This window comes from Grampus griseus, assembly GCF_964374135.1.
Source record: "Grampus griseus genome assembly, chromosome: 6".
Classification (NCBI taxonomy): domain Eukaryota; kingdom Metazoa; phylum Chordata; class Mammalia; order Artiodactyla; family Delphinidae; genus Grampus; species Grampus griseus.
Window position 1 is genome coordinate 79,101,069 of NC_139000.1, and position 18,281 is coordinate 79,119,349.

General features: G+C 44.2%; 1 protein-coding gene across 1 annotated transcript in view; it reads left to right on the forward strand.

Annotated features, from left to right (window-relative positions):
• Positions 1-1,310: 1,310 nt before the first annotated feature.
• ACO1 (aconitase 1) overlaps positions 1,311-18,281 on the forward strand; it is a 58,958-nt gene continuing 41,987 nt past the window's right edge. Inside the window, exon 1 of the mRNA XM_082656069.1 lies at positions 1,311-1,416. The gene's annotated coding sequence lies outside the window, so the exon portion shown is untranslated. The remainder of the gene's footprint in view (positions 1,417-18,281) is intronic.

The following is an 18,281-nucleotide window of genomic DNA, read 5'->3' on the forward strand; positions in this document are numbered from 1 at the left end:
TTGGCCAGAGTGTTTACTAATAAATCTCAATTCCTTTTATAGTTCTGATTTAATTATTTCCTGTCAAGGATTACCAGCTCTTATATTATATGTATGTTATCACTGAACATTAAGAAACTTTGCTTTTTGAAGGGCTCCCTCAGTAAGAACCAAAATGTAGCTGGATGTCTTTTCTCCCTACCCCTCAGCTTTCCCTACACTCTAACTTCCGAGGCGACCCCAGTATTATTTTTCGGGGTTTGTGGTGAGCCTCTGGTATATGGTGGCCACTCAAGGAAAGTTTGCTCAATGAATGTGAATGCAAGGACTTTAGGAAGTGGGTGGGAAGAAAGTCTTCTCCCATACAGTAAATACGTAATATTTACTATAGTAATATGAAATATAGCAAATATGTTCTCTTTCAAAGTTAAATATAACCAGGGAATAGCTGTACCCTGCAGTGCAACATGATGAAGTGTGGGCTTAGGAGTCAGGTAGAGCTGAGGACTGAATCCCAGCTATGGATGTCTGTAAAACAGGGTCATATTCCTCACTTCATGGGGCAACTGGAGGAACCGAACTAAATAACATATGTAAAGACCCCATCATCGAAGCCTGCAAAGAGTAGGAGCGTGGTAACTAGTAGAGGTCAGTATCAGTATCAGCTATTAGTTAGTCATCTTACAAGCTGTTTATTCAGATAAGATAGAAAACGACAATAACTCTCTATATATGTTGGGCAGGAAAACCTCACCTTTCATCTAGAAAGATCTAATCACCCACATTTACCTCAGCGGGCGCAACTCCAACCAACCTACGGAAAGTAGGTGCGGTGAAGAAGGCCCTCTCAGTGTATGCTGAGCCATTTCTCTGACTTCTGACAGGGTGAACAGCGTACATTAGGAAGAGTTGTTACACGTTAAAAATAAATAAGTTGATTAAACATTGAAACTTTGCACTCCTAGCCACGGAAACGTTGAAGTCCCGCCAGGTCACTCAGCACGCTTTACAAGGCATTAAAGTGGCGATGGGGTGAGGGCAAAAGGGAGAGAGGGGAGGTGACCACACGTACCGGGGTGCCAGATAGGGAAGCCTCCAGCTTGACGGCCAAATCATTTTAAAAAGTGGCATTTTCCCCTCGTCCCTTCGGCTCCCCTCCTAGAGAGCTGGACAGTCACACTCCAAGGCCGAGTGAGCGAGTCCCAGGCCTGGGCCCGCATGGGAGGAGCCTGCCGCTGGCCCCTAGCAACCCTCCCTCCCGCGGGGGGCGAGGTCTCCTTCGCCCCGCAGACCCCGCCCCGCCCCGGCTCCGCCCCTCGGCCGGTGGCCCCGGGGCGACAAGGGGAGGAGCTCGGCGTCTGGAATCGCGCAGCGCACGGGATCGTGCCCCGCAGCCTGGTTCCCGGCCGCCGGTCGGAGCCTGCAGTGCAGTTCGCGGTAAGTGAGTACGTCGCGGCCCGACCGACGTCCGGCCCCGGGCGGGAGCGCCGTCCGCCCTGGCCCTGGCAGGGTGGGCGCGAGTCCGCGGCGCCCCGGGCACCTTCCCTGAGCCTGGACTGCCCGGACTGCAGCGCGCCGGGCGGCCCGGGGCGGGGATCCGGGGAAGGCCGAGGGGAAAATCGGGGACTAGTTCCTGGGGACTGACCCCTTCGCCCTGTCCCCAGCCTGTGCTGAGCCGAGGACAGGTCTTGGGGACTGGAAATGGCTCTCCTAGGCCTTCTTTGTCTGGGCTGTGCGGGCCGCCCAGAGTCCACGCTGAGACTGTTCCGGCCGACTGAACTGGGGAGTCCTAACCTCAGGGAGGGTGTGCGGGCCTCACCGGGGAGTCCTCGCCGAGCTGGGGGTGGCGGGATAGGGAAATCCTCAGAGGTTCTGACAGATGGGGGAAAACACACCAAGTGGTAAGGGGAAAACGGAGTGCGGGGGGAAGAGACCCTCGGTGGAAGGGGTGGGGATAGAGCCCATCCTAATAGATTCAGAGATCCAGGAAGGAGCACGGGCTGCCTTTACTAATTCAGCCAGCACATCAGAATGGCACATCTTCCTTCCTGCCACATACATAACCCTCCTTACAGCGGTGTGTGTGTGTGTGTGTGTGTGTGTGTGTGTGTGTGTGTGTGTGTGTGTGTGTGTGTGTGTGTGTGTGTGTGTGTGTGTGTGTGTGTGTGTGTGTGTCTTGGCGGGGATGGGGGTAGGGAGTCGGGGACAGCCTCTAGGGTAGCAGTTCTCAAACTTTTCTGGGGGCGGTGCTCAAAAACCCCTTTAGACTCTTAAAAATCAGTATACTAAGGAAGTTTTATGTGGGTTATATATTTCAATATTTGCCAAATATAACTAAAACTGAGAATATTTTACTATATTTAGTAATGCATTTAGACATAATAGTGGACGTATTGTACGTAACATATCTTTATGAAAATAACCATCCTTTTCAAAACAGAACGTTACTGAGAAGAGTGACATTGTATTAATTATATTTTTGCAAATCTCTTTAATGTCAGGTTTAAGAGACAGCAGCTAGATTCCTTTTTTGTTTTTCATTTGCTTTTTCATCAGCTAGATTCTTATATCTGCTTCTGCATTCAGTCTGTTGCAGTATTACATGTCATATAGCCTCTGGAAAACTCCACTGTGTACTCCGGCAAATGTGAGAGTGAAAATGTCAAATAGCATCTTGGCATTGTTACGAAAGTGGTTTTGACTTTGTGGATCCCTAGAGTCCCCTGCACCACACTTTGAGAGCCACCGGTGTAGGAAATGCTTCAGAGGCTTAAATCATTGGGCCTGCTTCTTGTTTGTGACCCTTCCTCTGAATGGGAACACACACCACACCATGCATGGATGGTTAACCTCTGGTAGTTGCAACCAAGCTTGACCCCACTCTGGAAACCAAGAACTAGGTCCCCACATAAGGCATGATGAGCCCTGCTGGCCTCCTGAAAACTGGCAAGGCTCTCAGATGCCTTTGGTTATTTCTGTTCCTGCAGAGGTGACCTGTGCGTAAGTCCAGACTGTAGCAGTGATGTGGCACACAGGACCCACGCATTCGGAGACGTGCCCATGGGGACCCCATGCCAAGTGTGGAGGGGTTTGTGTGAGAGTTTGCAAGTGTTTGAGAAGTGATTTGCAAAAGAATAGGGAGGCGTGTTGTTGCCTTCCTGTCCTCCATGATCATTTCTGTTTGTGGTTGAGCAGCCTTGAGTTTATTGGAATACTGGTGAATAAGAGCACCCAGCCTTGGTGCTCTTTCACTTTCCACTTTCAGAGGGGTGTCCCTGTGAGTGGTCCTTCCTCAGCCTCTGCCAGAGCCCAGTGCCCTGCATGCTGCTGTGTGGTAGGTGGGATCACTCACTGGATTACTTCTGTGGCTCCTTGTTCTGTCAGCACAAATTCCAGATAGAAATTACACACATATTTAGCCTTATAAATGTTTGGAAGACAGACATACCAAACTATCAACAGTAGCCAGTTCTGGACAGTGGAGTCGGAAGGAAGGCAGGGAAATTATCTTTGTTACTCTTTGTGGTAACATATGTCTGCCTGCCTTGCAGCATTCATGTATTGCTTTTACAACCTGAAAACAAAACAAAAAACTAAAATCCCAACAACCTATACTTTTTCAAGGAAGATAGGATTATTTCTGTTAGAATGTTACCATCACTCCCTCTCTCCTGCTAAAACAAATTACTGCATCCTATTTCTAAACTAGTATATATGATACTAGTATATATTAACTCAAAGTAATATTGAGAGAGAGAGCCCTCTCAGACCAAAGCATTTTACTGAACAATATTTGTTTGACGTAAGCCCCTGTCCAAGGTTAGAAGCACCAGATCAGACTTTTTAAAAAAAATTTTTGAATTTTATTTAATTTATTTTTTTATACAGCAGGTTCTTATTAGTCATCCATTTCATATACATCAGTATATACATGTCAATCCCAATCGCCCAATTCATCACACCACCACCCCCCTGCCACTTTTCCCCCTTGGTGTCCATATGTTTGTTCTCTACATCTGTGTCTCCATTTCTGCCCTGCAAACTGGTTCATCTGTACCATTTTTCTAGGTTCCACATATGTGTTAATATACGATATTTGTTTTTCTCTTTCTGACTTACTTCACTCTGTATGACAGTCTCTAGGTCCATCCACACAGATCAGACTGTTTTCTAATGGACTACTGTGCAGCCCTTAAACTGATGTTGTAAAACGCTGTTTCATTAAATGCCATGAAGTACAGTTTTAAAATTGAAAAACATGTTACCCAAGACTGTGATCCTACCGTGACGAGGAGAGAAAGCATGTGCGTGTATGTACAGATGTGCACACGCGTGGACAGAGGCAAAGGATGTGCCAAACGCTGGGTGGTTTTTCTCTTGGTGGCAGGGTACAGTGGGTTTTTAATTCTCTTCACTTTGCTTATTAATATTTTCTAGCAAGTACTAAACAAATATTAAAATTGACTTGACCGGACTTCCCTGGTGGCGCAGTGGTTAAGAATCCGCCTGCCAATGCAGGGGACACGGGTTCGAGCCCTGATCCGGGAAGATCCCACATGCCACGGAGCAACTAAGCCTGGGTGCCACAACTACCGAGCCTGTGCTCTAGAGCCCGCGAGCCACAACTACTGAGCTCCCGCGCCACAACTACTGAAGCCTGCGCACCTAGAGCCTGTGCTCCACAACAAGAGAAGCCACCACAATGAGAACCCCGCGCACCGCAACAAAGAGTAGACCCCCCTCGCCGCAACTAGAGAAAGCCCACGCGCAGCAACGAAGACCCAACGCAGCCAAATATAAATAAATAAAATTAAAAAATTAAAAAAAAATTTGACTTGACCAAAAATAACTCCTACAGTTATTTGTACATTGAGGGCAACATAGTTGGCTTCGTTTTTCTTAGACTGACTTAGCACCAACTTGGCCAGTAGCAGACCCCTGCTACTCCCTTCCTCCCAGTGGGAAATTGAGAAAGAAGTATGGAGCGAGAGGCATGGGGAACCGAAAACAGCCCTTAGTTATGTTGTGCAGTATCTACTTCTGCCTGTGGAGTCAGTTGCAGCCTCAGCCCTGCCCGTTCCCTCCAACTGACCTAGAGGTTAGAATGTTCTTATCGGATCAGCACCATCACCTGAGAAGCCATCAGCTGACTAGACTGAATGGCCTTCATTTCTTTTTTAGCCATTTTTAATGGAAAATTGCAGACATCCAAAGAAGTGGAGAGTATACGCCCCCCTCCGGCTTCAACAATTATGAACATTAGCATTTGACCGATCTTTTTCATCGGGACCCTTCCTCAAACTCACTTCTTTTTTTCCCTCTTCCAGGAGTTAGCATCTTCATTTTCAACTGTATAAACTAACAAAGTATCTTTGTTATGTCTTTTAGTAACAAGCATGTACTAACTGCTTTAACAAAATCTTAAAACTTCTGTCCTAATGTCAGCACAACCGAACCCCCGGGCAGACTTCGAATACTTGCTGTGTGGTCCCCCTCCTCTGCTTCTGCATTTCCTCTCTTCTCTGCCTTCTAGGCTAAATCAGTCTTCCCTCTTTCCTTCTTCCAATTCTCCTCTGTTAAGCCTTTCTCAACTCCCTTAGTTATAGCTGTCACTTTCCTCTGACCTCTCTTATGACCCTTAGCATATTATAGTTCTTTGTGAGCTTATCTCAGTCTCCTTAGATCATAATCTTCGTGTAAAACAAGATTTTCCTTATCTCCCTTTCTCCTATGCTACTTAAAAATGCTTAATGCAAAGAAGATGCTCAAGAAATAGATGCTAAATTAATTTAAATTGATTAAGTTCATTGGAGAAAAATTTTGATTACAAAAGAAATGCATTATGTTCAAAGGAAAAATTTCAGATATTGCCTAGGACCACGGACATTTTAATCTCACCTGCAAGATTTTTAAAGATTTTAAAGTACTGCAACAAAAAAAATCTTCAATTTGAGCCAGTATAAAGAAGACATCTTTTTTTTTTTTTTTGAGGAAAATGGTCTTTATGGTCTTTTGTCATTTTTTTCACATATATCTGGAGCGTTTAGGTCTTCTCTTATTCTAGAATGCTTTTTTTCCCTTGGTAGGGAAGAGTGACTCTGACAACATTAGAATATCTATTATGTTTTAAGATGTAGGTTTAAATCTTCAGTAGAAGAAACTGGCTATGTTTAGGGTCCACATGCCCCATGAAATAAGTTGGTATCAATCTCATGAATAACGGCAGCTCACAGGTATAGAGTTGCTCCCAGTGTACACCATCTTTTCATCTATTGCCTCCTTTAATTATCACAGTGGCCCTTGTGAGCTGGGCAGGGCAGTGCAGGGCAGCTATTGTTGCCTTAAATCTGCAAAGAAGTAAACTGAGGCTTAGGCAGATAAGAGTGAATCTTGTCTACGGCAGAAAGTGGCAGAGTCTGATTTTAAGTGTAGATTGGAAACCAAAGGGCTTTGGGATTGGATGTTGGGAACATGCAAAGACGGGAAACTCTCTCTCTCCAAGCACTACATATATTTGGGAGCCAGACCAGGTTCTCGAAGTAAGTACGTATATCCCACTGCGTAGAACTATCAAAGTGATATCACACTCTCTGAGCGCCATCACTTCCCAGATTCCTCAGGTTCTGCTTTAGTCTTTGTCGTAGAAGTTAATCCACTTTCTGATGAATTGGCAAGGCTGCTGTGCGTGCGTGCTGCTGGGGTTCTCTCTCATTCTCTTTTCGTGACTTAAGAAGAAATCTGGGGAAGCCCATCTTTGAACAGTGTGATCTGCCTGAGCTGTTGCTCAGACTGACATGTATGGAACCCTTAATTATTCCTTAACCTCGTCATCCTTTCATGACCATTACTGTAAAATTACAAAGCAAATTGTACACATTGTGGCCTAATTCATGAAGAAGGCATGTTAGTCGAAGACGGTGTCCTCCTACAGGATTGCCAGGTTTGAATTTTTGGTTGAGAAGCGGAGAAGGAAATGAATCATTGTGGACAGTCGGTTACATGCAAGAGCTACGCAGATACGTGCAGGACAGTTCTATAATAGTGGTGGGATAAAGACCAGCCTCCAGACTGGTCTTCAGAATTGCTATGTTTCATAAAAGCCTTATTTGCTTAGACAAGGAATCAGTTACATTTTAAGGGTTGGTGATGCCTGGTGATGGGTTTTTGACATCAACCCATACTTTAAAAGTTATCTGTCATACAAATTTTGCCAAAATCAAGGATATTTTAGGGGAAATTAGAGGTTGACTATCTAGTCCTCGCATATATACCTTAGAGTTTGAAGATTGTTTTAAAGTGCGATTTAACTTTTTTAATCCATTTGGTGAATGTGGGTTTTGGGATGAGGAGTGGCTATAAAATGCTATGCCTATTTGGAAGCAGCAGGGTGCGAGGAAGTTGGCCCTGACATCAGGGGCCCTGGGTTTCACTCCCAATCTGGCCACTTACCAGCCACAGGGCATTGGCAAGTTACCCTCTCTGATCCTCAGTCTTCTCATCTGTATAATGGGATGGTAGTCCCTATCTCACAGTTGCTGAGGGACCATATTAGACAATGTGGATAAGATATCTGGCACTCCACGGGCACTCGGCACATGTCAGCAGGCTGCAGTGCCTATGGAGTGATATAGCACTCATGGCAGAATGCCTGTCCAAACTTCTCTCAGCCCAGACCTCCTGAGCTCCTGGCACATATATGCTGCTGCCTGCTGTTCCTCTTCATCCCAAATTCCCCATGTCTAAAACCGACATCCCGGTTCCCATTGTGGTCATTGGCTCTGCCAGTTTGCCCAAATGAGGAACAGAGGAGCTATCCCAGATCTCTCTTTCTCACCCACCCTCAGTCCATTCTCCTTTCTTAACTCTCCCTGGGATTTATTGCCCCTGCCCCCTTCTTCCGACTTGATGACTGTAATAGCACCATAACCTGCCTCCCTGACACCCATCTAGCATCCTTCTCCCAAGTCAGCTCTTAACCACTACCAGAGTGATCTCTGAAAATCAAATCAGGTCTTGAAGATTCCAGCTTAGAATCTTTTAATGTGCTTCCCTGTCTTCAGGATAAACCCGAGCCTTTCTGCGAGGTCCCTCATGATGTGGACCCCGCCCCTCCCTTTCCCTCTCCTCTTACCGTGCCCGTCGTGAGCCCTGTCCTTCGTCCACATGGAACTGCTTTATGGCTCCCACAGGGTCACGCTTCCGCACATTTTTTTTTTTGCGTTACGCGAGCCTCTCACTGTTGTGGCCTCTCCCGTTGCGGAGCACAGGCTCCAGACGCACAGGCTCAGCAGCCATGGCTCACGGGCCTAGCTGCTCCGCGGCATGTGGGATCTTCCCGGACCGGGGCACGAACCCGTGTCCCCTGCATCGGCAGGCGGACTCTCAACCACTGCACCACCAGGGAAGCCCTTCCGCACCTTTACATGTGCTGTTTTCTCTGCCCGGAATATTTTTTCCCCGACTCCTTCCCTCAGTGTAGTTCTGGAAGGCTTGTGCATGACGTGCCTGTCCCCGGAGGTCTTCCTGACCCCCTCCCATGCTGGATTAGGTGCTATCCCTAGATGCTTCTTTTTTTTTTTGCCTGCACCGTGCAACGTGCAGGCTCTTAGTTCCCCAACCAGGGATGGAACCCGTGCCCCCTGCAGTGGAAGCTCGGAGCCCTAACCACTGCACCGCGAAGGAATTCCAGCACCCCTAGGTGCTTCTTTATCGCTCTCCATCCACTGCTGCTGTAGCATGGACTGCTTGATAGTCTCTTAAACTCCTGACCAGTCTGTGTGTGACTGAAGAGCAAGCGGACTCATCTCTTTTTCCCATCAATGTCAAATCAGTGTCTATCAATGTCAAATGTATGAATGAATCTGGGTCAGTCCCTTTTCTTAGACAAGCCGGCGAGGCCCAGGTAGTAGATGTGTCATGGTCGAATGCTGCTCTATTACTTGTCACATCTTTGACCCAATGAAATGGCCATTGCGTGTAGATGCCATGCCACTCTGTGGGGCGCTGAGATGGGACTAGAGCATCATTGCTTAAGAGCTGGGCTTAAGGCCAGATGGACGTTCCCTCCATCTGGGTTGAGTTCCCTCTCAGCACGCCTGTAGTCTGGCTGCAGCTTCCCAGCTCCTAACCACATGGTTATACCACTGCGGGGAAAGAACGTGCTGGTCAGAAAACAGGAGCTTCAGGTCCTCCCGGCAGCTGCCTTTCTTCTCGAAAACCAAGAAACGTAGGCTTAAACCACAAGCTTCTGGGAACTCTATTAGTACGAGTCATCATTCTTGGGTCTGAGCAGTGCTGAAGTGGGTTGGGGTAGATGACCTCAGAAACATGGTGAATTCATGAAGAGAAATGCTGCCCTGTGAGACCTCCGGCAGCCTGACACCCAGCCTTTCGTGGTGACACTCTTTCTAATTTCTAAAATTTGAGTTAGAAAAGTTTGTTACCAAGGATCTACGAAATGAGTTTGGAGCTTGAGGAAATCACGCCACTCTTAAAGGATGGCTATCGACGAGGCCTGCTCTGTAATGCTAGTAACAACTACAGTTGCTGCCCCCTCGCACCCCCTACTCTTAGGACTTAGATGCAGTAGGACTTCGGGGCTCTGCAGGCATCATTTTTGAAGCCCTGCTGGCAACGGTGGGTTGCTGCAGGGTAGGGGACCCACAGTCTGAGAAGGGGCTGAGGACTGGCCTTAAAGAGGAGAGGATGGAGCTTCCCTGGTGGCGCAGTGGTTGAGAGTCCGCCTGCCGATGCAGGGGACGCGGGTTCGTGCCCCGGTCCGGGAAGATCCCACATGCCGCAGAGCGGCTGGGCCCGTGAGCCATGGCCGCTGAGCCTGCGCGTCCGGAGCCTGTGCTCCGCAACGGGAGAGGCCACAACAGTGAGAGGCCCGCGTACCGAAAAAAAAAAAAAAAAAAAAAGAGGAGAGGATGAGGTCAGGAGCTGAGGACTGGCCAGGACACCTGGTTCTGAGGGGGTCCTGCCCTGCTTCTTCCTTTACTTTCTGGACAAATGTTTCATGACCCCACAAAGACTTTCCTTTCTCAGTGCATCTCTGGAATAATAAATCTGAAGTTCAGCAAGACTTTTTGTGAAACTCTGTTTATATTAGTTCATAGCGATACCAGAAAATAAAGGTAACTATTTCTGTTCTTTGGAGTTTGTGCTACTGCAGTTAATTTAAAATGAGCTTAAAGGATGTGTCAGGGAAGTTTTCTCTTTTGGAAATTTCATATGATGTTGTGCTGTCTTGGCCACTGAGCACAGCACAGTGCTGGGGCAGGGGCTGCTTGATCAGACAGTGCCGTGGTCACGGCTCTGGTCCCCCAAATCCTGACCATTACCTTTGGCAGTGGCTATGGACATCTGCTGAGTGAGTCATGATCATTTTTATGATACATCCTGAAAATTTCCAGTGTTACTTAATGAAGTTCAGGGAAAAAGAAGGGTTAGATTTCAGGAAGTAGCTACTTTTTAAATGGCAACCTAATGTTTTCATAGTATGAGTTAATATCTTACCAAACCTAAATTCTGATGTTGGAAATGTACAATTAAAACCAAGTGTAAAGTTAGGAGAGTACTTTGTAGTTTGTCCTTAGTCAGAGTTCCTACAGTAGCTGACTCTGCCACTCCCCACCTCAATCTTTTCCTTTTCTGCCCTCGCTCACTGTGCTCTGGCCTCCTTGCCTTCTCTCAGACCCTCCTCAGGACCTTTGCACATGATCTGACCCCTCCTCAAGATTGCGCTGAGCTTGCCCCCTCACTTCCTTCAAGCTCGTTCTCAAGTGGCTCCGTATCAGTGAGGCCTTCTTTGATCTCCTGATACCCTTCACGGCGACACTCCTTAGTGCCCTGTCCTGCTTTATCCACAGAACTGGTCACAGTCTGACGTTCTGCTTCTATGTTTGTTTATTGTTTAGTCCATCTACCTCCACTGAAATGGAAGCACCATGAGGGGGCTTTGTCAATTTTGTTCCCAAGTTCATCCCTGGTGCCTAATACAGTTCCCGGCACATGTTACGCAGTTAACATAAATATATGTTGAACAAATGAATGAATGAAACAGAATTTTTTCACCCAGAAGGGACTTTTTAGATCATCAAGTAACCTTATATTACAGACTGGGAAACTGAGGCACAGAAAGGTTATGTGGCTTATTCAGAATGAAACTGAATCATTTAAAAACTGTTATAGCTCTTTTTAGAACTCTAGGAATATATGTGGAGCATTCTGGTCAGTGGTCCAGGATGAGACAAAACAGTTAGTGAAAACAGACTGATAACTTAAAATTTTAGCAAAAAGTGACAAGTTATTGTGTGATGGCAAAGCTTTTTGAAAGCAGAGTCTTGTTGACTTTTGTGGTGTAAAGTGCACTTTGCATTAATTAGTGCCCAAGAAAAATGTGTTGATGGATTTGGTTATACTGTCATAAAGTCATTCTTTCTCTAAGACCCTCCTTCTGCACTGAGACAGGAGGGACAGGGGCAAGGCACAAGCTTTAAAAGAATGACATATCCTGAGGATACGACAAAAACTCGTTAAAACCAACTAGGTCCAAGATGGCAAAAGATTTAACTTCCCGTAGACCTTGAGCGTCATTATACACTCATTGTAATATATTAGCATATGCTAAACAACACACAGACAGGCACCATGACAGTTCTGAGGACAACCATGAAAGGCCAAAAGGTGGGTGGTGCCCTAATTCCTGGAAATCCCCACCCCGTCTCCAAGATAGAATATTCCACTCGTTAGCTATGAAATTGCCCAGCGCATAGAAACTAACCAGCCCCACATTTCAGGGGCTGCTCTCACTTTCCAAGAGGATCCCACCCCTGGGGCTGCTTCTTTCTGTGGAGTGTGTACCTCTGTAAATAAACCCACTTTCACTTTACTATGGCTCACTCACTTGGCCAGCCATCCCAAGGACTCTAGGCCTGGGACATGACCATTCTCTCATGCCCCATTTTCCCTACAACAGTACTACTCTTTTTCCGTTTTTGTGTTTTTTTTTTTCCTTTCTTTCTTTTTCATTCTCTCCCAAAATATACAATTGCACTTATGGCTTTAAAATTCTTTTGGTTACAAGTATCACATTTAAGAGATTTTTGTGTTGTTTTTGGAGTGTGTGTATTTTTTTTTCAATACTTTTATGAACAGCTAAGAAGATCAAAGAAACTTGGTCTCTGGGAAAATTCAGAGCTATTCAGCTATTCCATTTTTCCAGATGCGTCTGCATCAAATAAAGCAAAGAACTAATATTTCTAGTTCTCCGCTTTGTAAAAGAACCGAGTTGACAAGCCATGGTGGTTTGAGGGCCTGAATGGTTCTGACCTCAATCTTGTTTGTAGACATCCTTGGAATCTCACTTTTGACAAAAAGTTGTTTATAAGTAGCATGATGTTTAGATACACAACAGTTTGGGGGTGGGACCAATTAATTTCTCTTTAAACAGAAAAAAATGAAGCACAGCTAATCTTTTTAGTGAACTCAAGTAAACCCTTAAAGATGCAGTGATACTGCTTTAACTTCGGAGTTGGAAGCCATGAAAATTCAGGGAGGGTATATTTAGGAAAATGTGAGAAGAGAGGAAGAGAGGTGGGTAAACCACATGAATACAGAAGAAACCTCTTTCTGTTGTTAGCATAGATTTAAAAAAAATCTACTCTTGTGTGTCTTTAGATATCCTAAATAAACAATTCTGAGGGTGTGTTGTCTGTACTTTAGACCACACAGAGCAGTGATTCTCAACTAATCACCTGAAGGCTCTTTCAAACTATCCAAACTCTCCAGGAAACTGATTACACACAATCTCCACCCCACCCCCCAACTTTATTCTCCCCATCCCATTACTGAGGGGAATTCTGCTGCCCAGGGTTACGCCTGTCCTCTGCTCTTTCCCACGGATGCGTGGAAATCCTGTGGTTGGTGGTAGGGCCCATTCATATGCATGTCTCTTTCTCTATCATAAGACAACCTAAGAAGATTCAACTCCGACAGCATAAGCAGCTAAATCTTAGATTTATATACTCCAAAGGCTGGAAAAACACCCGAAAACGTGACTCTTATTTTATCTGATCGTTAGCATTTAGCTAAAATCAGTCGACTATTCCAAACATCTCTACAAATCTGGCTGTACCAAACAGGCATCATGACTGTCAGCTGGGGTATAGTCCCAGGCGATCCTCTAGCAAGAGCAGTGATTTAGCATTGTACTGTCCATATGCTGTACTCGGGCTCCCTCACAAAACCCATTTGCAAGACTGCTGCCTGGGCTTGGAAATGGTCTGGGTTACAGGTAGCAAAGCTCACTGACCCCAGTGGGGATTCTGCCTGTGAGGTAAGCTCATTGGTCACTTACTTAGCTATAACCAACTAGGTTCACAGTGCACCTGAGCATGGGTGTGAGCAAACTATGCATTAGATTTTAGGGCTCCCTTCAGGTAAAGGGGAATCTTACAGACAGCAAGTCTCAAGATCAGGTAGAGGCCACAGGCAGTCCTTGCCTCTCCAGGACTACAGAGCGGAGTCTCATCCACAGGAACAGTGCAGTGAAGTCCCCTCGGAGATGAGAACATTTGGTCTCCAGAGGCCATCTTAGTGACCCTCAGTTTGCCCTTTCTGGCAGACAGGGAGTTTACAAAAGAAGAAATTCAGATTCTAACAGAGGGATGGAAAGGTATTCACCTTCACTAGCAATTAGAGAAATGCCCAAGGTTAGCTTTTTAATCTCTCAGTTTGGCAAAAGGTAAAGACAAATTATCTTCATTTACTCACTGCTTCAGAGAAGGGTCATAAAATTGGTACAGCCTTTCCCTGGCAACCTGGTGATGTGCAACCCAATGGAGATATCTGATCCTTTCACCCAGCTGTCCTACTTCTAGGAACTGAGAGCTACGAGTTTATTTTAAGGAAATGGATTAAGGAGCTATTCGAAGAAATGTATACAAAAGTTGCAAGCGGTATTTGAATGTTAGTACTTGGAAACAACCTATGTATTTTAATAATAAGAGATTTAAATAAATTATATATCTGAATGATAGATTTTTATGGTGTAGTTAAAAGTGATATAAAATATCACATGATGGCTCTATAAAGATGTTTGTGGTCTACTGCTGAGTGGGAAAAAAAGCAAGTTACAAAACAATGTGAGGTCTAATCATTTTTTAAAAATCCAAGTACATTTAAGTCATGTTAAATGAAACTCCAAACCATGGTATTAGAGATGACTTTCATTTTCTTCTTTTTGTTCACTTGCATTTTCTTTTTTTTTGTGAGTTGTGTTTCTTTTTTTAATTAGGTTCTACTTCTATACATTAGTGCAATCTGATCATACAGTATTTGTCTTTTTCTGACTCATTTCACTTAGCATAATGTCTTCAAAGTCCATGTTGTCACAAATGGTAGGATTACCTCATTTTTTATAGCTGATTAATAGTGTTTCCACAATGAGCATCTATTTTTAAAATTTTCTTTTAGGGATCTCCCTGGTGGTCCAGTGGCTAAGACTCCATGCTCCCAATGCAAGGGGCCCGGGTTTGATCCCTAGTCAGAGAACTAGATCCCACATGCATGCTGCAACTAAGAGTTCACATGCCACAACTAAAGATCACACATGCTGCAACTAAAGATCACATATGCCACAACGGAGATCCCAGGTGCCCCAACTAAGACCCAGCGCAGCCTAAATAAATACATAAAAATTTTGTTTTTAAAATTTTCTTTTAATGTATTTTTCTGATCTTTTTTCTAAGTTTATTTTTAAATTGAAGTGTAGTTGATTTATAACATTATATAAGTTTCAGGTGTACAATATAGTGATTCACAATTTCTAAAGATTATACTCCATTTATAGTTATTATAAAATATTGGCTATATTCCCTGTGCTGTACAATATATCCTTGTAGCTTGTTTATTTTATACATAGTGGTTTATACCTCGAAGACCCCTACCCCTGTCTTGCCCTCCTCCCTTCCCTCTCCCCAATGGTAACCACTAATTTATACTCTATATCTGTGAGTCTTTTTTTATACTCACTAATTTGTTTTATTTTTTAGATTCCACATAGGTTATAACTGGTCTCATTTTTTAATTGAGTTGTTTGTTTTTTTGGTATTGAATTGTATGAACTGTTTATATATTTTGGATATGAACTAACCCCTTATTGGTCATATCATTTGCAAATATTTTCTTCCATTCTATAGGTTGTCATTTTGTTTTGTCCATGTTTTCCTTTGCTGTGCAAAAGCTTTTAAGATTAATTAGGTCTCATTTGTTTATTTTTGCTTTTGTTCCCTTTGCTTTAGGAGACAGGTCCAAAAAAATATTGCTATGACTTATGTCAAAGAGTGTTCCATCTACGTTTTCTTCTAGGAGTTTTATGGTTTCTGGTCTTACATTTAGGTCTTTAATCCATTTTGAGTTTATTTTTGTATATGGTGTTAGAAAATGTTCTAATGTCATTCTTTTACATGTAGCTGTTTTCCCAGCGCCACTTTTTGAAGAGACTGTCTTTTCTCCATTGCATATTCTTGCCTCCTTTGTTGTAGATTAATTGACCGTAAGTATGTGAGTTTACTACTGGGCTCTATAGTCTGTCCCATTGATCTAAGTGTCTGTTCTGTGCTGTTTCTGTTTTGTTATATTCATTCGTTTTATTCTTTAGATTCCACAGGTAAGTGATAACCTTTCTCTGATTTATTTCACCAAGCATAATACCCACCAAGTCCAATTGTTACAAATGGCAAAATTTCATTCTTTCTTGTGGCTGAGTAATATTCCATTGTATATATGTACCACATCTTCTTTATCCATTCATCTGTTGATGGACACTTAGGTTGCTTCCATATCTTGGCTACTGTAAAGAATGCTGCTTTGAACATCGGGATGCATGTATCTCTTCAGATAAGTGTTTTCGTTTTCTTCGGGTATATGCACAGCAGTGGAATTGCTGGATCATGTGGTAGTTCTGTTTATAGTTTTCTGAGAACCTCCATACTCTTTTCCACAGTCGTTGCATCAATTGACATTCCCACCAATAGCATAGGAGGGTTCCGTTTTCTCCACATCCTTGCCAACATTTTTTTTTGTGGTCTTCTTCATGGTAGCCATTCTGACAGGTGTGAGACTGTGGTTTTCATTTGCAAAACCACTGACATTGTGGTTTGCATTTCTCTGATGATTAGCAATGTTGAACATCTTTTCGTGTGCCTGTTGGCAATCTATATATCTTAACTTTACTCTGTATCTTTCTTTTTTGTGTTCATTTGCATATGAATGGTATGTGGGTCTGATATTTACATCAGCAGAATTGATTTGTCATTCCTCTGCCTCTCTTGGAATAAACTAGTCATCAAGAGCAGTTAAAAACTTAACCACAGGTTGTTTTCCCAAAGTTTAGCTGTCAGTCAGTTCTCTGGAATTTTGAACCACGGAAGGTTCAGTGAATGATTATAGAACTAACTCACAAAAGTGCCAGAAGACTGTGATACGCCTAAGTAGTACTTTTTTCAACTCTACTTATGAAGGATTTTAAGGTGTTTTTGTTTGTTTGTTTGTTTTCTCTGCCAGAAATTTGCTTTTTTACTGGAGGGAAAATCAGTTATATTTCTCCTGGTGTTACCACTTATAATCCTGTGACCCCAGGCCATCAACTTCCTTTTAGGGCCTCCATTTTCTCATCAGGGGAATGTTGGTCCCCTGATGTAGTCCTAGGTAAAGTTCTTTAAGGTAGGCTCACCATTCTCTGATTTACCTCATTACCTCCTTAGCATCTAAGATCAAAGTGTCCCTAGCCTGTGGTGACGGATCAATGCCAAGCCACACATGTACAAGTGAAGGTGCCTCTCCAAGTAAGTCACATGCCACTGTCCTAAATTGAGGCCAAAGGTCAGTTGGCAGCAACACTGTCTGTGGCTGGAGAGGATCCCCAGTACTGAACTCCCTCAACCTTTTTTACTGGGAGAGTAGTTCATGTGTTAAGTGTCTCAGATCTGCCTGCCTGTGCCTACTATTTAGTATTTTTAGTAATTTACTTTAAAAATCTGGTGTCCAGCACTCCCTTCCCCACCCCTACTCTTCAATGCACAAAATGTATCTGTAAGGATCATGCCAAGTCACCCAGCTGGTATTTCAGGATGGGTTAGCTTTGAGAGACACCGTTTTACTACCAAATAATTATCTTTTCTTTCCGAATGTGAACAGATGTAGTGAAGGGTTTCAGAGATGGTGCAAGTGTCTCTTCTTGGATTCCTTTTCTTTGAGAACTGTCCATGGGTCCCACTTGATTCAGAGGCCAGGCAGATATCAGCAGTCCTAGCCTTCTCAACACAAGTGTTCAGGAAGGGCAAGTTCTGAGTGAGCTGTAAACTCGCTGCTTAAAAGATATCATTTGCCCTTCTTTCCTTTTTTTCTCTTTTTTTTTTCCTTTGCCTCCATGCAGTACCACCTTATTCTGTGGAACACAAGAGGCAGCAACCCGAACATATTTCCATGCATACTAATTCTTCCCTCTTCCAAAAGAGAAAAAAACCTAGGATGACACTCCACCCTCTCCCCCCAGATCCTCTCTGTTTGCTCATTCCTCTCTTTTATTAGTATTGAATGGGGATTAGACAAAACAGAAAAAAAGGCAGGAACAATGCAGATAAGAAAGGAATTGAAACAGTGGGGTCTGTGCTTTCTGTGGTTGTGGAAGTAGACAGGATTCCCTGGCCAGTTGGTGGCGTTTCTAGCAAAATCACAGATCTTGGGATAATTTGGGGTAATATTCAAGGTTTGGGGATGGGCTAGGATTCTGGCCAGGGTAAGGCAGACCTAGGTACATTCACAATGCCTAGATTCTACTTTGTATCTGGACTGTTCCCAAACCAAAGATCTTTCCCCTCACACCCTGCTTGGCATGTGGTTGTTTTGGCTCCCTCTTGGGACTACTAAAGCACTAGGAACTCCTATAAGGTCATTTGAAACAAGAGTGATAGAATGAGTGAAACTGTGGAGTGGCTCTGATTTCCAGAACCCAACAGGCTTATAAGGGGGTGGTGGTGGTGGGGGAGGTCCATTTTCCAACTTCCAAGCAAAACCAGTTTGGGGTTGCAAAAACATAGCTCCTGTTGCTTTCCACTGACCTGTGGCTCAGAGTGGCAAGGGACATGTGACAATCAATGCCTGGCTCAGGCCACTGTGCTGGGTGACCCCTAGAAAGAAGGAAAGGCAACTCTAGTATTCAGAACTGCCTCTTGGAGGATTTCTCAGGCCCATGCGTCTCCTGGCTTTTTTCAGCTCTGGGGGCTGGTTGGTGACCT